Raw genomic sequence first — 7,371 nt, 5'->3', positions numbered from 1 at the left:
ATTTCCATTTGTTATTCCAATACTTGGACTTCCTTCAGCGTTCTGGTGTCTTTTGGACCATGGCAATTTAAAAGATGTGATCGCTCTGCGAAATAATTTTTTTCCTACTTGTTCTTTGGAATCCTTTTCTTCAAAAGAATCAGGAAGCCCAATCTTACCTTCTGCATCATGCTTCCCTGGGAACGGTTTGCCTTCTTCAGAAAATGTATCTTGTTTGCTTCCAGAATTTCCATCACCTTCTTTATCCTTATCCAAAGTATTAGAATTATCCTTTGGATCCAGAGGCTCTATTTCACTAGATTCATCCGGTCCTCTATTCTCTTCTGATTCCCGTTGCTGCTCAGGTGCTTCATGAATGTCATTTTCTTTTTTGTCTGGTTTGTCTGGCATCAAAATACATAAACTATTAAAATTCACACTTCTGATAGATCGTAGAAAGCCATACAAATTTAGAGTATGAAACGAGACCATTTGGCCCATCATGTCAGCCAGCCTAATCCCACTTTTCAGCTTTTGGTCCATAGCCTTGCATGGTTACTGCACTTCAACCACATCTCCAAGTTAATTATGAGAATTTCTGTCTCTACCATCCTTTCAGACAGTGGGTTCCAGATTCCCACCATCCTCTGAGTGAAAAGCTTCCCTTCGATTGCCCTCTAAACCTTTTGCCTCCTACTCTAAAACTACATCCCTGGTTATTTGCCCCTCTACCAAAGTGAATAGGAACTCTCTATCCACTCTATCTGGACCCATAAGGATTTTATACACTTCAATTAGGTCAGTGTTCTCTGTTTCAAACAAAATAATCCTGGCCTATCCAGTCTTTCATCATAGCTAAAATTTTCCAGTCCACGTAACCTGCTCATAATTCTTCTCCGTACCGGCCCTAGTGCAATCAAACATTTCTGAAAGTGCATTGGCAAAAACTGCATGCAGTACTCCATCTAAGGGTTAACTAACCTTTTATACTGTTCCAATATAACCTTTCAGCTCTCATTTTCAATGTTTCGCCTAATAAAGGTAATTATCCTGTACGCCCTCTTGACCATCTTACCTTCCTGTCTAGCCAACTTCAGGGATCTGTGGGCATACACCCCTTGGTTCCTCTGCACTTTTCATTATCCAATTTTGTTGTGTATTCCCCTGCCTTGTTAGTCTTCCCCAAATGCATTGACTTACAATTCACCAGACTGAACTCCAGTTATCACTGTTCTGCCCACCTGACAAGTCCATTGATATTCTTCCTGCAGCCGACATCTTTCTTCCTCATTATTAACTGCGTGCTCAACATCTGTTTAGTCTGCAAACTTCTTAATCATTGCCCCTACATTCAATTCCAAAGGTATATTGATAAACCACCAAAGCAAGGAACTGAGTGCTGAACCCTGCGGAAATCACCTTCTGGTAACAAAGCACTATGCACCCATTAACCTGGGCTTCCTGCCTCTGAGCCAATTTTGAATCCAACGCACCACATTGCATTGGATCCCATGGGCTTTTACTTTTGCGACCAGTCTGCCATATGGGACTTTATCAATGGCCTTGCTACAATCCTTATAGACTACATTGACCTTCCATGTTAGGTTCTCAGAAGAAATTCATCAGATGAGTCAGACACAACCTTCCCTTGACAAATTTGTTTGGTTCCTGATTAATCTGTATCTTTCCAATGAAGATTTGCTCTATCTCAGAATTTTTTCCAAAATGTTTCCACCACTACTGATTGGCATTTAATTACTTGCTCTATCCCTTTCTCCCTTCGCATGCAATGTAAAACATTAGCTGCTCTCCAGTCCTCTGGCACCACACCTGTAGAGGGAGGATTGGAAAATGCTGGTCAGAAACCTTCTCAATTTCTCTTGCTTCCTTTAACAGACAGAACATTTCATCTGTCCTGGGGATTTATCCACTTTGAAAAATGTTAAACCCCTAACATTTCCTTACCCTTAAAGCGCCCAATAAGCCCCCTTCTTTCTGTAATTATCCTCTTCTTCTGTATGTATTTATAAAAACATCTTTGAATTAAAAAAATCTTTTTTTCATGCACTCGCTTTGCTTTCCTAATTGCATTTTTAAATTTGCCTCTACATTTTTTGTACTCCACAGTGTGGTGGTTGAGCAGTGCTATTATCGTTATACTAGTAATCCTGAGCAAGAATAATGCTCTGGGGACTCCAAAGGAATCCCACTGTAGTGGAATTTGAATTCAATAAAAACTGTAATTAAAATTTTACCGATGACTTTGAAACATTGTTAAAAAAAATTTTTAATGCCTTTTAGGGAAGGAAATCTGCTGTCCTTTAGTGGTCTGGCCTACATGTGATTTCAGATCCACAGCAATGTGGTTAGCACTTAACTGGCTGGTCAACAACGTCCACATGTTGTTGCAATTATACAGGGCCTTGGTGAGGCCACACCCGGAATATTGTGTGCAGTTTTGGTCTCCTTTCCTGAGGAAGGATGTTCTTGCTCTCAAGAGAGTGCAGTGAAGGTTTACCAGGCTGATTCCGGGGATGGCAGGACTGATGTATGAGGAGAGATTGAATAGGTTAGGATAGGATTGTTTTCGCTGGAGTTCAGATAAATGAGGGAGGGGGGGCGATCTCATAGGGACTTCTAAAATTCTAACGGGACTAGACAGGGTAGATGCAAGGAGGATATTCCCAATGGTAGGGGAGTCCAGAACCAGGGTTCACAGTCTGAGGATTCAGAGTAGACCGTTTAGGACAGAGGTGAGGAGACATTTCTTCACCCAAAGAGTGGTGAGTCTGTGAAACTCATTACCACAGGAAGTAGTTGATGCCAAAACATTGAATGTATTCAAGAGGCGGCTGGATTTAGCGCTTTGGGTGAATGGGATCAAAGGTTATGGGGAAAAAGCAGGATTAGACTATTGAGTTGGATGATTAGCCATGATTGTAATGAATGGTGGAGCAGGCTCAAAGGGCCAAATGGCCTCCTCCTGTTCCTATCTTCTATGTTTCCATGTTCTATGTTTCTACATCTATGAATTTAGAAAAAGAGCCCTTGTTACCTGTCAGAAACTTCCATTTCGTTTTTTCTTCCCTTTAAGCTCCGTGGCATACAGTGAGTTCTGGGTTTGTTCATCCCGCCCCTTTTCTTTAAGGGAACATACTTGTTCTGACACTGAATTACCTTAAAGTACCTGATTCCAATCCACTTTAGCTCAGTCATGTCTTAGTTCAGTGAAATTAGGTTTTACCCAATTTAGAACTTGTATTCTTAGTTCCTTTGTCTTTTTCCGTAACTATCCTAAATCACTCATATCATCGTGTTTCCTAACTGATACGCCATCAACGTGCTCAGCTTCATTCTTTAAAAATAAGTCTCGAAGTATCTCCTCTCTTGTTAGACCTGCCAGGCACCGCCTAAAAAATTCTCCTCAATGCATTTTAAGAATTTTGCTCTGTTTGTGCCTTTCATACTAATTTGAAGTCAGTTAATAGAATGTTATTATTTTCTTTTTTTTGCATGTCTCCATATATTAGCTCTATTTCCATCCTCCAACTGTTTTGAAAAGTAAACGTTTATTTATTAGTCACAATTAAGGTTACATTCACACTCCGATGAAGGTACTGTGAAAATCACCTTACCTGCACATCTTTGGACTGTAGAAGAAAACCGGAGCACCCGGAGGAAACGCACACACAGGGAGAACGTGCAAACTCCACACAGACAGTGACCCAAATTGGGAATCAAACCCAGGTCCCTGGTGCTGTGAAGCAGCAGTGCTAACCATTGTGCTACCATGCCGCCCTGACAGATATGCTTTCATCCAATCATTGAGTAACTTCAAATGGGTCAGTGTATTCCACTGCAATAGCCTATCTTCTCATTTACTGTGACTCTCAGCTCTACTCCACTTGAACAGGTTGCCCTCAACACATGAAATATTTGAATTGCCTTATAAATGATGAAAATAATTTCCCAAAATTAAATCAACAAGTTCAAGGTATTACAAAATGCTATATTTCCTGCCCTCACCCACTCTCCTTCCTCCCAGAAACATGATGAGGCTCTCCCTTGTCCTCACTTTCTACCCCACCAGCCTCCACATTCAAAGGACCATCTTCTACTAATTCCGCAAACTCTAGCATCATAGCACCATGAAACACACCTTCCCCTCACTCCTCCTGTCAGCATTCCACAGGGACTGCTCCCTCCATGATACCCTGGGTTCACTCCAACATCCCCTTCCCCTGGCATTTTCCCTTGCAATTGCCAAAGGTGTAACATCTGTCCTTTACTTCCTCCATCCTCACCATTCAAGGCCCCAAGCAGTCTTTCAGGTTAAGCGGTGTTCTACTTATACTTCCTTCAACTTAGTCTATTGTATTCACTCCTCCCAATGTTGTCACCTTTGCACTGGGGAGACTAAATGCAAACTGGGTGACCGCTTTGTGGAACACCTTCACCCGGTCAGCAAGCATTATCCCAACAGGGAGAACGTGCAAACTCCACTCAGACAGTGACCCAAGCCAGGAATCGAACCCGGGTCCCTTGCGCTGTGAGGCAGCAATGCTAACCACTGTGCCACCATGGACATCTATAATACACTCCCACTGGTGCGATTACCCTTTTTTTAATTCTTCAGTTCACCCAGCTGACCTCTCTTGATGACCCTTTGTACAATATCATCCCACCTCATTGCTGGAATGTTTTGATCAATGTTGCAACTTCTACCGTTTTTTATTCCACTCTCTATCACATCTGAAAATCCTGTAAACAGGAATGTTGAGCTACCATTCCAGCTTTTCTTTCAGCCATGCCTCAATAATAAAGTGGGGGGGGGGAGTCGGGGGGGGGGGGGGGGGGGGGGTGGGGGGGGTTGGGGGTGCAAGTTTCTCTGACTTAGAACATAAACTCAATCTTGTATATGTTTTAAAAACTTTATCCTGATCACCATTTCTTAATTGTACACTAGTCTTTTCTGCTGAGCAAAAACAATTAAAATGGTTGGTCCTCTGTCTGGAAATTATTCACAGCCATCACCGGAACAAAATAACTCTCCACTTAGTTTCAGGAATGTCACACCATATTATGCCTAGGGAGCTTCTAACCGACCTCGTAGGACTGCACAGACCAATTTCAAAGGGAGTTAGAGGATTCCCCTTTACATTTGATAAGCCAACCTTGCTAGCAAAGTCCATGGGTCTGCTGAGACAACGGCCAAAATTTTACCCCCTCGCTTGCCCCGGAATCAGGGTGACAAGGCTCGCAGAATGGGATTCTCCATTGGCCTCGGACGGGATTTTCCAAGCCTCGCCCCAGCGAGGTCGTAAAATACTGGCCAATGACTTCCCAAACGCCAGGCCTTCAACATGAATGGCACCTATTTCAACACATAGTAGCTGAGACATTATCAGTAATATCAAGATTTTTACAAAAGAGTTACTGCATCAAAGTCTATTTGGTGGCCTAAATTAAAATACAGAACAGGCATCCATTAGTTGGGTGTCCATACTTGACTTTTATTATGCTATGAAATAGTTGCAAATATATCATTTTCTTGATATTATAAAACACAGGAATTTGGGGTAAATTTTATTGTGGATATAAATTATAAAAGTTTAAGCAAAATAAATTGGGCCCTACCATATCCAATGTTTGAGTACAGAATGAAGCAGTACCCATCAATGAATGCAAGTTTATCAGATTCATCCTTTATGGTTGCAACAGACCAAGCTGTCAAATGGTTGGTAAGGATTAATCAAATCCAACAAGTGCATAAGACAGCCAACATCTCCTCCTCTTACGGTCCCATCATGATTCAGGACTGAACTGAGGGGCTGTCAGCAAGGCCAGTGGCCTAGCTTCATTGGTTTCAAGTAGGTGAGTTGTTTTTTGAGGTTTGAGGCCCGCTTCTGAGCCTTCATTAGCCTCCCAAATGGAGCACGTGCTCCTTCAGTAAGAAACATTAAAATGCACCATGACCAATTCCCACCTCCAAATATTTTTATCCCTTCTTACTATCCCTCCCCATCCACTTTCCCCTCTCTTCCTCTTCCACATTCTGATCTCCCCTTCCATTTTGAAAATAAGGTTCCTGCCTAATGCCCCATTGCCACTGTAAGTGGCATCATTCCTGACCCACTTGCCACTATCCATTTCTTGTTACCTTTTGTCCGCTCTTGTAACCCCTCCTCAGCTTTAACTCCTACTTATTTCTCAGTCACACTTTCACAGTCCTCTTCCCAGTCCCAGAAATTGTAGCACCATAAGAGAAGTAATATTCCCTGGTTCCCTCTTATTTCCTTCTAACACTTGAGTGCAACAAGGCATGCAATGTTGCAGAAGTACTAATTCTGCCCTGTAAATTTACTGAGGCAGTAATAAATTCAGTGCATCAGTGGTAAGATTTAGAAAGAAGACTGATATTCAGAGAGTTGGAGTAATTTCTGATACTAGTATGTTGAAATTCACAATGACAGATTTGGCCTTGAACAAAAAAAACTGGCCAATGTTTCTTATTCTAGGCACAAGAAATAGTCAACGTGTGAATATTATTAGTATTACCATTGATATGTAAATCCATAAAAGCAGTTGTTTCAACTTTAGCTTTATCATTATTTGGAAGGGTAGTAACTTGTGGGGATGGTTTGGTAATTAGGATGTTTGTTTCATTCTTTTGAAGTCCAGAATCAGCCGCTGAAAATAGATCAGAGTGAACTCCGGAATCAGCCTCGGTTAATAGATCAGAGTGAACTCCGGAATCAGCCTCTGCGATTAAATCAGAGTGAACTCCAGAATCAGCCTCGGTTAATAGATCAGAGTGAACTCCGGAATCAGCTTCGGTTAATAGATCAGAGTGAACTCCGGAATCAGCCTTGGTTAATAGATCAGAGTGAACTCCGGAATCAGCCTTGGTTAATAGATCAGAGTGAACTCCGGAATCAGCCTCGGTTAATAGATCAGAGTGAACTCCGGAATCAGCCTCGGTTAATAGATCAGAGTGAACTCCGGAATCAGCCTCGGTTAATAGATCAGAGTGAACTCCGGAATCAGCCTTGGTTAATGGATCAGAGTGAACTCCGGAATCAGCCTCGGTTAATAGATCAGAGTGAACTCCGGAATCAGCCTCTGCGAATAAATCAGAGTGAACTCCAGAATCAGCCTCGGTTAATAGATCAGAGTGAACTCCGGAATCAGCCTCTGTAAATAAATCAGAGTGAACTCCAGAATCAGCCTTGGTTAATAGATCAGAATGAACTCCGGAATCAGCCTCTGTAAATAGATCAGATGCAGTATTCTCAACTTCTGAGGAAGCAGATGTTGTTAGGTCTGGACACTCAGTTCCATCAGATCCACCCAGTTCCGTTGGTGTAAAAGCTGTGTCAGCAACATCGTTAG

This window comes from Mustelus asterias, chromosome 3 (genome assembly GCF_964213995.1).
Source record: "Mustelus asterias chromosome 3, sMusAst1.hap1.1, whole genome shotgun sequence".
Taxonomy (NCBI): domain Eukaryota; kingdom Metazoa; phylum Chordata; class Chondrichthyes; order Carcharhiniformes; family Triakidae; genus Mustelus; species Mustelus asterias.
Note: the sequence above shows the minus strand (reverse complement) of the source record.